The sequence below is a fragment of the Phoenix dactylifera genome, unplaced genomic scaffold, assembly GCF_009389715.1.
Source record: "Phoenix dactylifera cultivar Barhee BC4 unplaced genomic scaffold, palm_55x_up_171113_PBpolish2nd_filt_p 000141F, whole genome shotgun sequence".
Classification (NCBI taxonomy): Eukaryota; Viridiplantae; Streptophyta; class Magnoliopsida; order Arecales; family Arecaceae; genus Phoenix; species Phoenix dactylifera.
The window spans coordinates 1,048,926-1,063,921 of record NW_024067697.1 but is presented as its reverse complement, the minus strand read 5'-3'; the positions used below and the strand labels follow the sequence as shown (position 1 = coordinate 1,063,921).

The 14,996-nt window shown below is 40.8% G+C and overlaps 1 long non-coding RNA gene across 1 annotated transcript; it reads right to left on the bottom strand.

Moving 5' to 3' along the window:
- Positions 1-421: 421 nt before the first annotated feature.
- On the bottom strand, positions 422-4,230 carry LOC120104911. Its single transcript, XR_005507267.1, has 2 exons — positions 3,024-4,230; positions 422-2,733 (listed from the first exon to the last, which is right to left on the bottom strand). It is a non-coding gene; the product is annotated as an uncharacterized LOC120104911 (long non-coding RNA).
- Positions 4,231-14,996: the final 10,766 nt, after the last annotated feature.

Genomic DNA, 14,996 nt, shown 5'->3' with positions numbered 1-14,996 from the left:
CGGGAAAAAATTGAAGTAGGAGCATCACCCTCAATTCTCCTTAGGCATGGAACATTGGGTCTAGGCGTGTAAGGAAAATTTGAGTCCAAGTTGTAGTGAGATTGAGTCCATGTAATAAGTGATTTAATTCATAATGGGTTAGTGTCTTTAATGCCTAACCAAATTGAATCCAAGGTGTTGAATAGGTCATTGGTTATGTAGGAGTGGCCACGTGTCATAAAGGAGAGAGTCCTAATCACATTAGGACTTGATCTCATGTGGCAAGAAGGAATTCCACTCGGAGTAGGACTCTTGCTTGCAGATGACTCCTTTCTTCCTATGCTCCAATCTGCACGCCAAGAAGGGTTTCCATGAGTGGCCAAGCCTTAGTTGGCAAGTTGTTTAGTTGGTCAATTAGGAGATTTGAATTTTAAAAGAGTCCTTATGTGGTTAGGAGTCCAAATAAAATTTCTGGTTGTAACTTCTTATCTTTACCAACCTCTCTCTCTATATAAGAAAAAGTATGAAGAATGAAATCAGTTTTTACTGTTTTAAAAATTCTTGTTTTGCTTCATGCGAGGAGTGATTCTTCCCTTGGTGCAACGCCAAAAGGCTGAAGGAAAAGGTGAGATGCCTATCCTCTTCAACGCCTCCTTTGATTTGGATTTGGGTGAGACTCTCACATCCAAGTCATACTTATCCTTTCCTTAATTCACGCCTCTTCTTGTTCACCCCTCCTTATCTTGCCACATCAGCAACTAGTAAAGCCCCAGCACATCCCAACCCTTTCACGTCCTCCTTAGAGTCCCTCTCCAAATGAAACTCCAACTAACCACACTTCAGCCTAATGAACCTTTGGTCCAATCAATTGCAGCCACCACCTCTAATTGATGTCCAATTTCAGTCATCCGGCTACTCATCCTCAAGCCCAATCTAATTCAGCCAGCAACCCATCTTCTTCTTCCTCCCTTCACCCACAAAGAGCCCTAGCCACCGTTGACAAAGAAAGAACAAGAAGAAGAAGAAGAAAAAAGAGACCACCATCACCAATTTTTAGCCTCCTACCCACCCTGTCTGCGCCAATCTCCTTCGAATGGTGGTGTGACGATGAAGAAAGTCCTTAAAGATCAGGGTACCTGAATCCACACTCCTCTTTATCCTTTCTTCCATCAATATCTTTCCAACTAGACCAATGTCGTTGGCATGCCTGCGCACCTTTTCCAAGCAAGCTCAGCGATGCACCCTTGACTAAGTAAGCTTAGCAACGTACCCTTTGCCCCAACCAGTCGACTTCCCTAGGGATCCCAAGTTTTCTAAATGCCCAAAAAGAATGGAAAGGGCAGCAACAAGGGCATGGAGGCTAGCATGGATGTTAGAGTCCCAAATGTCGATATAGGAGGTGATGTAGCTATCGAGGTGGTTGTTGGTAGTCATGTGCTTGAGGATGGCATGTAGTTTTTGAATGACCAAGATTGGAAGAGGAGTGGGGGCAATGGCAGCACGACCATCATTGTTGGCTATGGAAGAGGAGGAGGGCACAGGGATGGGGGTGATGTGGTCAAATGGGAAATGGTAGAACCTAGCCTTGAGCTTGTCAAAGGCGGGTCGAGGAGGCCTCCCTCCAAGGGGGAGCTTATCCAAGGCCACCTCCTTGAGATACTTGAGAATAGAGATGTAGCTAGGTAGGTCAACATGGAGGATGGAGAGGAGGGGCCACTCAACGTTGTGCATGGCATCAAACACTTGCGAACGCCAGCAAAGTTGGTAGGGTCGATGAGAGCACCCCCTCCCTTGCCTTGGTCTCAAAACATCCATTCCCTGACAAGTCCAAGGGTCACCCATGGCGGCCCGGCCCCCACTCATCGGTGGCCACAAGTGGCCAAAGCCCCGGCCAAATCGTCCTCACCCTCTTGATGGCTGTCTTGCAGCTTCAACTCTACCATCCCCTCCTCTTCACCTCCAACTGCTCTCCTCAACTCCAACCTAACCCACCACTAACGAAATTCACTTCACAGACAAAATTTACAAAGTTTGTTCCTCTCAAAGAATTCCCTAGCACCTACAATAACGCTCATTTCCAACCACCATTTGAGCATTAGCTGGATTCGGAAGTGGACAGCCTACCACGTCTAATTCTTCGGCCTTAGATCTTATTTCATCTTCCATAACACCGACAGAGCTTAGCAATGCATGCCATGCCGAAGCCCTGGGTGAGGATTGGCAAGGCGATGGTGCTAGATATCCGAACAAGGATGAAGAGGGCATCCATGTCTTTTGTGATGGCAAGCTAATGGTGGTGGGTGTTCACGGACTGTAGAACCATAATGGGTCAGTTTAATAACTCAATGGATCCAATTTAAAATTTTTAAAGGAGAGCAGGTCTAAATAAGAACCGCTCAAACTAGAGAGAGTAAATCTGTAATTTTTCCAAAAAATTCAACCATTTTGTAGCAGAAATCATAAAGTACTCAGGAGGAAATATTGTACCTAGCAATTAAGCATCCAGCTGTTGCTTAGGGTTGATAAGGAAAGCCGCAATCAGGTAATCACGGTACTAATTGATCCATATTTCCAAATTCAGCAGCATAGTCGTCAAGCAAGGATAGTGCTACAAGTTGATTCAATCTCCAAGCTTAGCACCATTTAGAACCAAGTTGATTCAATCTCCAAGCTTAGCACCATTTAGAACCACCTGACTGATAGTAGCTCCAATGTTGATGGCCCTCCACAAAACAAGATACATTCGTCACCAACCTGTACTCAGTGTAATTTGTGAAAATTATACTTCATAATTATAGCCTTACTTCCGGTACTAATTATTGGTTGAATTAGATCCACCACTGAGTTAGCGAACCAGTTCAACTGTGAAGCAACATGTACAAATGTACATGTATTGCACGTTTTCCTATTTCGTCCAACCTTGTGTAAGTACTTCGTGATTGGACTAGTCCACCAGCTGAGTGATGGACCTGGTCCAACCAATAATCACCCCTACTCCATAGCCAACAATTCGGGATGCTAGATTAATTAGGCAACAGCCTTACCTGTCATAGATATTTTGCGAGCGTGCAATGACTGAATTACCCAGACCTTCCAAAGTTCAGAGTTGGCACACCGCTTCCCCGGAAAGCAAATAAAAGTTTTTCTTCTATCAGATGATTGCCCCCGTGGAAAGGATTTGAACATCTGCTCCAATTCATCAATTGCCCGCAAAGCCGGTCACTTAGTAAGAAGGTTCAGGTTGAAACTAAGATTGCAAGAGAGTTATTCAGCTCACTGGAGACAGCTAGGGCGGGAAAAATGATCCGTCCTGGGAACCCATCCTGACCTGACCCTATTTGGGCCAAGTCTGGGTGAAGGTTTTCCCGTTAGAGTCCGAATGGATCAAATTTTGTAAACCGAACTTAAATAGGAGCTTTGGTCCAATTTGGGTCATGATGGGTAAGGTTCTATTTGAGTCCAAACAACTTAGGTCGGGTTGAGACATGATCTTAGATAAAAATTTTATGTGTATTGGTTTTTCTTAATACCAGTTTAAAAAATAGTCGTGAGAATTATAAGGATTGGATTTGATAGATTAGGCTAGGTCTATGAGGAATTGGATCTTGTAAAATTGATCATATTAGCGTCAAATGAGTGAACGAACAACTTATGGGTGAGCAATGGTTGAGAGGTCTTGTCTAATGTCAAGTTGGACTGGATATGGGTCAAGATATTTATAAGTTTTTATCTTTAGCTGACCTGATCCAATCCCAAACAGGCCCGATCCATTGCTACCCCTAGAGAGAACATCCCCATTTCCAGCCATCTAGTCTCCCATTCAGCTTATGAAAGAGGAGATTGTCATCAATCTTTGCACATGGAAGACAAAAAAATTGCAGAATTAATTTCCTACATAAGATCTACTTTAGTTTCTACAAACATTTTGATTCCATCAAAAATGAACAGCAAAAAATTTGAATGGACAACAAAAGAATTTAAATCCTGCAGCATTACAAGTAACTCTAGTAAACTTTGGAAAGAAACAATATATCATTTGCAAGCATACCAACTAACATATTCGTCATATCGCATATATTGCTTAATACCAGATGTATCATACCACACCGATAAAATATCGCTATAATTGTGATGATATTTGATATGTGTTGCCCAGAGATGGTCACCCAAGAGGGGGGTGAATTGGGTGTTTTAAAACTTTTCGCCTAATTAAAAATAAAACACACAAATATATGCACTAAAGTAAAGGATGAATGAGAAAGGTCAATCGCAAACACAAGGTTTTATAGTGGTTCGGAGCTTCCACTGCTCCTACATCCACTCCCCAAATCACCTTTGGGAATTTCCACTATAATCCAAGATTACAGTACGGTAGTTTTGCGAGTTCACTACCTAACTCGTTGTTTTACACCGGGCTCACAACAAACCCTAACACCCCCAATTTCACTTAGGCTTGGGACGCCTTTCCCTTGTTCCAAGTCCCTTGACTGGAACAAGCACCACAATGAAAGAGTTTACACAGAAAAGAAAAGCTCTAGAAAAGCAAATATGGCAATGATGAACAATAGAACCCGGAAGAATCCTTTTGCCGTTGGAAGCGTGGGAAATGGTGATTCTTCCGATATGGATCGCGTAGATTTGAGTGTGAGCTTTGAATGCCCGAGCGGAAGAGAGTGGTTGAGCTTGAAATCACTTGGGAAGCTTGAAAGCACTTGATTTCTTCACTTGAATGCACTCACTCCCTTGAACTTCTCTCTCTTGCTTCTCTCTTAAATGATCTAGCTTTTGGGTTGGTGAAAAGTTGTTTTGAAGCACTTAAGAGCTCCCTTTTATAGCCCAAAAAGCAAATATAGCCGTTAGAGATAAAGTAAAAGAGATTTGAAATTCAAACCAAACCTGTAAAAGTTGTCAGTCGCGTCCCAGGCGTTCCGGGGACGTCTCCGCTTCAACGAGAGACGTCTCGGCTACAAGATTTTACTTTTTACGTTGTCTGAGGTCGACTCGGCACTTTACGGGGACGACTCTGCTTGTTTGCACTTTTTGAATGGGGACGACTCCGCTGTCTCGGGGTCGACTCCGCTTCTTTATCTCCGAAAAACATGTCCTCTGGAATTCCCTGAGAGAGCCGACTCCGCTCTTCCAGGGGACGTCTCCGCTGCCTTATCACCGAAAAAATCATTCTTTGGAAAACCCTGAGAGAGCCGTCTCCGCTATCTTGGGGACGACTCGGGAAGTCTCCTTTTTACTTGTGGGGACGACTCTGCTTGCGGTGGGGACGTCTCGCGCATATCTCTTGAAAACTGCCTTTCTGCCGCCACTGAGAGAGTCGACTCCGCTACTGAGAGAGTCGACTCCGCTATCGTGGGGACGACTCGGCAGGTGCCGGGGACGTCTCCAAGTGTGCCAGTTCTTCCTGTTTGTGCCAGAGACGTCTCTGAGACTATCAGGAGACGTCTCGGCTGTCCCTGAACTTTTTCTTTCATCTCAAAAAATTCTTCAATAAATTCATAAAAATTATGGGAACTTGCCTAGACATTTCTTAACAATATTCTTAATAAAACACATGAATTTCTCAATTAAATTGTTAAGATAAATGGAATTATACTCTAGTGTTTTGTATTCATCAAAATCCATTAGGGGGTCAACAATCTCCCCCTTTTTGATGATGACAAAACACTGAGTATATGCAAAATTCGAAATTTAAACATATACACAGTATTTGCTCAGATGTACAGGTATAAAGATAATTGAAAGCTAAGTTCTTTTTGACTCCCCCTTTCTTTTCCAGAAGGGCAATTATCTTAAAGCCAATATTCTTCAATTTTATCTCTTCCAATTCAACTTTTAAGCATGAATTTTGTATTTTGCATTCCAATGTATCCATATTGGTTCTACTCCCCTTATCCATATTGGTTCTATGGTCCTACTCCCCCTTTTTGTCATCAACAATGAAGGGGACAAATTATCTGTAGGTGCTTAAAGCATACTTCCTAGTAAGATTCAGCATATTTCCATGAACGACTCAAGAATATTCAAGTTGTGCTCCCCCTGTCCAAGTCATTTCTATTAATGAATTCAGTCATTCATATCACTCCCCCTTTGTTTTGGAATTCATTTCAGACTCATCTTTTTGTTTAGTATAGTTATCACAAGATGTGCTCCCTCTGTTTTATATGCATTGTTTCTTTGTATCAAATTTGAACACTCAAGGTATGTGATAAGATTTTTATGGCACATCACAAACTCACATACACAATCACATACACAGAGTTAGAAATGTACACAGGATTTCAAAAGAGATTGTATGTCATTCATATGTCATTGTAAACCTTTGAAGTCAGTACATAGTCAAAAGAAGAAATCATTACAAGTATTGATTTCTAATACAAAAAGTGTTTCAAAATAGCCTAGGGTTTACAAAAAGAAGATTCCTAGATGTTTTACAAAGCGTCCCTTATCGGCGACGTTGCTCATAAATCCTACAAGCTGCATCTATAAAAGCATTGATTGAATCCATTAGGGTCTTAAATTGATCTCCCTGTGACTTGTGGAAGGCTGCCACAAGTGCTTCAAATTCTTCAATTGCCATTTCAATCCTCCCTCTAAGTTGGGCAACTAAAGTGCCCACATTGCCTCCTGGGCTTGTCAACTCTTTGAGGCTCTTGGAAATGGTCTTCAAGCTGTCCTTGAGCTCTATTGATCTGAATTTTTGGGAGGCATCCACACCAATTATTTCATGTGTTGTGGCTTCAATTTGACTTCTAATGTCCTTCAGCTCTTGTAGAAGCACTTCATGTGAAGCTCTGAAGGGGGCCAACTCTGTAGAGATCATGGATCTCATCTCCTCCCTCATTTGTTGGCAAATGGCAGATGCTAGGGTGCGCATCTGATCTTCTGAAAAAAAGGAGGGCCCGCTAACTGGAGGAGGTGGTGGCATGGATGTGGAAGGTCCAGCTGAGCTGGAAGGTATATCAGGGATATCCAAGTGGCTAGGTGGAGGAGAGTGATGGTCAGACTCATGATGTGGGTTCTCGGGCTCTAGGATTTGGGCTTTTCTCTTTGGTACCTTCACCCACGACCCATCTATCTTATGAAATTCCATTCTTCTCATTGTGCCCTCATTATAATAGTCGGTGTTTCTCAAGGGCTTTGCAGGTTCATTTGTTGGAATGGGAACTTTGAAGTGTTTGAAAACTAAGGTAAAGATCATGCCGTAGGGTAAACTAAACCTAGAATACCTATGACATAGGGCAATGTAGTTTAGCATAAGTCTAGGGAGGTTTAGGGGTATCCCTAGTAGGATATGGTGCATTATAACTAAATCTCGCTCCGAAACAAAATCGAAGCGACCGGTTTTGGGAAATAGGACCCGGTTGACAATACTTAAAAGAAGTCTCATCTCTGCATTTAGGTCTTGGGAATTGACAACATCAAGAGGGCCGCAGTCCTCTCTTCCTAAAAGTAGATTTAGGGCTGATTCCCTTTGGGAATGTGAGGTTGGAGCCTCACCGTCCTTAGGGATTTGTAAGACAGTGGATAGGACATCTTCATTGACTTCTACTAATGTCCCCCGGACATATGCAGTGTACCCTTGGTCCCCTAAGGCCATATTGCTAAAAAGTTCTCTAACTAGGCCGGGGTAGGTCGAGGTATTTAGGGTACAAAGGTGCTCCCACCCTTGAGCTCGGAGTCTCTCTCCAATAGAGAACCCCTCATGATCTAAAAATGAGAAATCTATGTACCTTCCGGTCGTGACTGTGCGATTTGCACAGGAAATAGTCGTGGTTGGCGGAGCAACCGGAGGAGACGGCGGGGAATGTTCTTCCCTCCGTTCCTCATCGTCGGCCGCTGCCCTAGGTCGCCTTCCACGGGTTGTCCTAGCTCTTTTGGGTGCCATGATTGGAAATCCTAAGAAAAAGTGGAGAAGGAGGCTAGGGTTTGTGATGGAGAACAAATGGAGGCTAGGGTTTTCGTTTTTGGTCGGGGATGAGAGAAGATAGCTCGGGTCGGCTCGAGCTGTTTCACTTATTTTAAAAACCCTAATTCGGTCCCCGATACGTCTCCGCGACTAAGGCGAGACGTCTCGCCTGGGGGGACGTCTCTGCGACTTGTCAGAGACGTCTCCGGCACTGAAAAATTTCAGACTGAATTTTATCTTTTCCCAAATTTTTATTTAATCGCCCTAAACAACATGATTTCTTTTGATAAACACAGAGTGAATTTGTTTGTGATCCTCCCCATTAATAATACACCCTATAATAATTTGGTTATGATTTTTGAATTATTAATATTGAAATGAGGAATGTTTGACCAAATTTTGAATACCTATGATATAGGCTCTGAAAATATCTCTATGAAGAGTCCAAGGGAGGGTAACCATCCTCCGGAAAGTCAAACAGTTCGTCATTTAGATTAGATGGATTCATGCTTTCACTTATATTGACCTTGAGATGGATTACTAGTTTGAGTAGCAAAGCAATGCAATACAAATTCAATTCATTTGCTAGGATCATACAAGCTTAAAGCATTCCTCAAGAAATTGAATCTATCTTTACAAAGGGGCTTTGTAAAGATATCAGCCAATTGATTTTCAGTACATACATATTCAATCATCACATCATTTTTCAGCACATGATCCCTAATAAAGTGATGCCTAATCTCTATATGCTTTGACTTAGAGTGTTGGACAGGATTTTTTGTTAAATTAATTGCACTTGTATTATCACATTTAATTGGTATATTATCCATTTTGATACCGAAATCTTCAAGTTGTTGCTTAATCCAAAGAACTTGGGCACAACAGCTTCCAGCTGCAATGTACTCAGCCTCAGCTGTGGACAAGGCAACTGAATTTTGTTTCTTGCTAAACCAAGAAACCAAATTGGCACCCAAGAATTGACATGTGCCACTTGTGCTTTTTCTGTCGAGTTTGCACCCGGCAAAATCAGCATCGGAATAAGCAATTAAATTTATGTCAGATTGTTTAGAATACCATAAGCCTACATTAGATGTCCCTACTAGATATCTAAAAATTCTCTTAACAGCTTGCAAGTGTGATTCCTTAGGACATGCTTGGTATCTAGCACACATACAAACACTGAATAATATATCTGGTCTACTAGCAGTAAGGTAAAGTAGAGAGCCTATCATACCTCTGTACAATTTGCAGTCTATACTTTTACCTTTTTCATCTTTGTCAAGCTTGCAACTTGAGCCCATGGGTGTGCTGATTTCCTTTGCATCCTTCATCTTGAATTTTTCCAACATTTCCTTGATGTATTTGGACTGACTGATGAAGATGCCCTCCTCTGATTGTTTTATTTGTAGCCCAAGGAAGAAGTTGAGCTCACCCATCATGCTCATTTCAAATTCTCCCTGCATAAGCTTGGCAAACTCTTGACAAAGACTATCATTAGTAGCACCAAAAATTATATCATCCACATAAATTTGTACAAGCAATAAGTCATTTCCTTTTCTTTTAATAAAGAGGGTTTTGTCTACATTTCCTCTCTTAAATTTGTTTTCAATTAGGAAATTACTTAATCTTTCATACCATGCCCTAGGGGCTTGCTTAAGGCCATACAATGCTTTATGCAATTTATACACATAATCTGGATGTAAGTGATTTTCAAAACCTGGAGGTTGTCCTACATAAACTTCCTCCATTATATAGCCGTTTAAAAATGCACTTTTTACATCCATTTGATAGAGTTTAAAATCCATGAAGCATGCATATGCCAAAAGTAATCTAATAGCTTCTAATCTAGCAACAGGAGCAAAAGTTTCATCAAAGTCTATTCCTTCCTCCTGATTATATCCTTTGGCCACTAGCCTGGCTTTGTTTCTTATTACTATCCCATCTTCATCTAGTTTATTTCTATATACCCATTTGGTGCCTATAATTGAAACATTAGGGGATCTTTTCATTAGAGTCCAAACTTTATTTCTTTCAAATTGATTTAATTCCTCTTGCATAGCATTCATCCAATTATCATCTTTTTCAGCTTCTTCTAGTGATTTAAGCTCTATTTATGAAACGAAAGCAAGATAATTACTAGTATTTCTTAGAGAGGATCTAGTTCTTATACCTTGTGAAGGATCACCAAGGATTAGATCCTTTGGATGACCATGTGCATACCTCCATTCCTTAGGAAGATCTTGAATTCTTGATGGAGGTTGATCTTCTTCACCTTGCTGATTTGTATCTTCTTTGATCTCATCCTCATGTTGTTTGTCTTGTATGGAGAATTCCTTCATTCGGTCTTCAAGTATACCTGCATCACCATCTTCTTCTTTTCTAGAAGAATCTCCATTAGCTTCATCAAAAACAACATGAATGGATTCTTCAACAACAAGAGTTCTCTTGTTGAAGACCCTGTATGCTCTACTAGATGAGGAATAACCTAAGAAGATCCCCTCATCTGATTTAGCACTAAATTTGCTTAGATTGTCCTTTCCATTATTTAAAACAAAGCATCGACAACCGAAAACATGAAAATAGCTTATATTTGGTTTCTTACCTTTTATTAACTCATAAGGTGTTTTCTTCAAGATGGATCTAACTAATGCACGGTTCAAAATGTGACATGCAGTATTTATTGCTTCAGCCCAGAAATATTTTGGTAGATCCGATTCGCACAACATGGTACGAGTCATATCTGCTAGTGTGCGATTCTTCCTCTCTACCACCCCATTTTGTTGGGGTGTTCTAGGTGCCGAGAAATTGTGATTGATACCATTTTCGTCACAAAACTTTTCAAAGTGCTGATTTTCAAACTCGGTACCATGATCACTCCTAATTGCTTTTAATTTAAGATTAAGTTCATTCGAAACTCTATTATGAAACTTGATAAAAGCGGGAAAGGACTCATCTTTATGTGCAAGAAATGAAACCCATGTAAAACGTGAAAAATCATCAATAATTACAAGACCAAATTTCTTACCCCCTAGACTAGCAGTTCTAGTGGGTCCAAACAAGTCCATGAGAATTAGTTCCAAGGGTTTTGTTGTTGAGACTATGTTCTTAGACTTGAAAGAATTTCTTGTTTGTTTCCCTAATTGACATGCAGCACAAATTTTATTCTTTTCAAAGTCTATTTTTGGTAGTCCTTTAACTAGATCCTTTGTAATTAATTTAGAGATTAAATCCATGCTAGCATGCCCTAACCTACGATGCCATAACCAACTAGTCTCATTGACTTTGGGATTCATGGCTACAAGACATTGGCCATCCTTCATGGTGAGATCATCAAGATCTACCATGTAAACATTTCCATGCCTATGTCCTGTGAGTATGATCTCATTATCAATTGGACTACTAATTATGCATAGTGATGATTCAAATGATACTTTAAATCCCTTGTCACAAAATTGACTTATACTTAATAAATTATGTTTTAGTCCATTAACTAACAATACATTATCAATGAATGAGGAGGGTGATATGGAGATTTTACCAACACCAATGATTCGGCCTTTAGCATTGTCTCCAAATGTGACTACTCCTCCTTCTTTTGATTCCAAGGTGACGAAGAGACTCTTGTCACCGGTCATATGCCTTGAGCAGCCACTATCAAGATACCACATTCTCTTTTTATTCCCGGCTGCAAGGCATACCTGCAAAATGATCACGTGAAGCTCTTAGGTACCCAAGTTTTCTTGGGTCCTTCGTGATTAGTGTAGTTGGTTCCCTTAGGCACCCATACTTTAGTTATGTTTTTAGCTTTCACAAATGTACTCTTGTTAGTTTGGATCTTTCTTTGAATACAAGAGTAGGCTTTATGTCCATTCTTTCCACAATGAAAGCATGTAGGTTTTTCAGTTTTTACATCTTTTGCTTTTACAAAGAAATTCTTTAGATACTTTTGTTGCTTGTTAGTTTTATATCCTAATCCGGCTTTATTAAAAACAGCTCTTTGATTTGAAAGAATAAGATTTAATTTTTCAGAGCTTTGTGTAAATTTTTCAACAATTGGTTTGTACTTATGTACCTCATTCTTAAGATTCAAATTTTCTTTGACTAGTTCTTCCTTATCCTTTTTAAGAGATTCAACATTTTGTGCAAGTGAGGTATTATTATCGAGTAGGGATTTTACTTTTAGATTTAATTCCTTAATTACTGTTTTTGCCTTTTCATTTTCAATGGTAAGTTTTGAATTTTTGATTTCTAGGTTAGTAGTGTTAATATTTTTAACGTTCTCCTTTTTAATTAATAGGTTTTCAATATCTTCCTTCAGTTTTTGATTGGAGGCTTTTAATTCTTTATTTTTTGCTCCTAACATACTACAATCACCCATAAGTTCTTGAAAAGCTTCATACAATTCTTCTAAAGTAAAATTTATGGTTGGGTTTTGACATACCTCGTCGTCTTCGAACGCCATGAAGCACAAATTGGCGGTCTCTTTCTTCTCTTCCTCGGAGGATGATGTGTCACTATCATCCCATGTTGCCTTCAATGCCTTCTTCTTCTTCTTTCCAAAATACTTCTTTTGTTGAGGACATTCGGAACGAATGTGTCCCGGTCTCTTGCAATCATAGCATATGATTGGGTCTCTTTCTTTTTCCTTTTCTTTTTCCCAATCATTTCTCCCTCCAAATTTCTTTCTTGGGAAGGGTTTCTTTCTTCTCATGAATTTCTTAAACTTCCTTACTATCAAACCCAAGTCCTCATCTTGGCTTTCTTCTTCACTCTCACTACTCTCTTCTTCACACACACTTGAGGTAGCCTTGAGTGCGATTGTCTTTTTCTTCGGCAACTCTTCTTCATGTTGCTTCATCGTGAGCTCATGCGTCATCAATGACCCCAAAAGTTGTTCTAGCCCCAAGGTGTTGAGGTCTTTGGCTTCTACGATCGCCGTGACCTTTGCTTTCCATGCTTTTGGCAAAAACCTGAGAATTTTACTCACAAGTTCCGGGTTAGTGTAAGATTTACCCAAGCTCTTTAGACCATTAATAATATCGGTAAAGCGTGTAAACATGCATGTAATAGTTTCATTAGGTTCCATCTTAAACAATTCATATTTGTGAACTAGAATGTTCACTTTGGACTCTTTGACTTGATTTGTACCCTCGTGGGTAACTTCAAGCCTATCCCATATTTTCTTAGCGGAACTACATGTGGAGACTCTATTAAACTCATTTACATCTAAAGAACAAAATAATGAGTTCATGGCTCTCGAATTGAGTTGAGCCATCCTATCATCATTCTCATCCCAATCCTCCTCAGGTTTGGGAACTCGAATGCCATTAACCACGTGTGATGGTTCTTGTGGTCCCTTGACTATAACCCTCCACAAGGCATAGTCTTATGCTTGAATGAAAATTCTCATTCTAGTCTTCCAATAGGTATAATTTGTCCCATTGAAGAGTGGAGGTCTATTGGTTGCTTGCCCCTCGGCAGGAACATTGTTAAAGGGTGTTGCCATCTAGATCTTTGGCTAAGACGGTTAGGTCTTTCAAGAAATACACAGAGCACCTGCTCTGATACCACTTAATGCCCAGAGATGGTCACCCAAGAGGGGGGTGAATTGGGTGTTTTAAAACTTTTCGCCTAATTAAAAATAAAACACACAAATATATGCACTAAAGTAAAGAAGGAGGAATGAGAAAGGTCAATCGCAAACACAAGGTTTTATAGTGGTTCGGAGCTTCCACTGCTCCTACATCCACTCCCCAAATCACCTTTGAGAATTTCCACTATAATCCAAGATTACAGTACGGTAGTTTTGCGAGTTCACTACCTAACTCGTTGTTTTACACCGGGCTCACAACAAACCCTAACACCCCCAATTTCACTTAGGCTTGGGACGCCTTTCCCTTGTTCCAAGTCCCTTGACTGGAACAAGCACCACAATGAAAGAGTTTACACAGAAAAGAAAAGCTCTAGAAAAGCAAATATGGCAATGATGAACAATAGAACCCGGAAGAATCCTTTTGCCGTTGGAAGCATGGGAAATGGTGATTCTTCCGATGTGGATCGCGTAGATTTGAGTGTGAGCTTTGAATGCACGAGCGGAAGAGAGTGGTTGAGCTTGAAATCACTTGGGAAGCTTGAAAGCACTTGATTTCTTCACTTGAATGCACTCACTCCCTTGAACTTCTCTCTCTTGCTTCTCTCTTAAATGATCTAGCTTTTGGGTTGGTGAAAAGTTGTTTTGAAGCACTTAAGAGCTCCCTTTTATAGCCCAAAAAGCAAATATAGCCGTTAGAGATAAAGTAAAAGAGATTTGAAATTCAAACCAAACCTGTAAAAGTTGTCAGTCGCGTCCCAGGCGTTCCGGGGACGTCTCCGCTTCAACGAGAGACGTCTCGGCTACAAGATTTTACTTTTTACGTTGTCTGGGGTCGACTCGGCACTTTACGGGGACGACTCTGCTTGTTTGCACTTTTTGAATGGGGACGACTCCGCTGTCTCGGGGTCGACTCCGCTTCTTTATCTCCGAAAAACATGTCCTCTGGAATTCCCTGAGAGAGCCGACTCCGCTCTTCCAGGGGACGTCTCCGCTGCCTTATCACCGAAAAAATCATTCTCTGGAAAACCCTGAGAGAGCCGTCTCCGCTATCTTGGGGACGACTCGGGAAGTCTCCTTTTTACTTGTGGTGACGACTCTGCTTACGGTGGGGACGTCTCGCGCATATCTCTTGAAAACTGCCTTTCTGCCGCCACTGAGAGAGTCGACTCCGCTACTGAGAGAGTCGACTCCGCTATCGTGGGGACGACTCGGCAGGTGCCGGGGACGTCTCCAAGTGTGCCAGTTCTTCCTGTTTGTGCCAGAGACGTCTTTGAGACTATCAGGAGACGTCTCGGCTGTCCCTGAACTTTTTCTTTCATCTCAAAAAATTCTTCAATAAATTCATAAAAATTATGGGAACTTGCCTAGACATTTCTTAACAATATTCTTAATAAAACACATGAATTTCTCAATTAAATTGTTAAGATAAATGGAATTATACTCTAGTGTTTTGTATTCATCAAAATCCATTAGGGGGTCAACAATATGGCTCAAGGGGCCGAATCA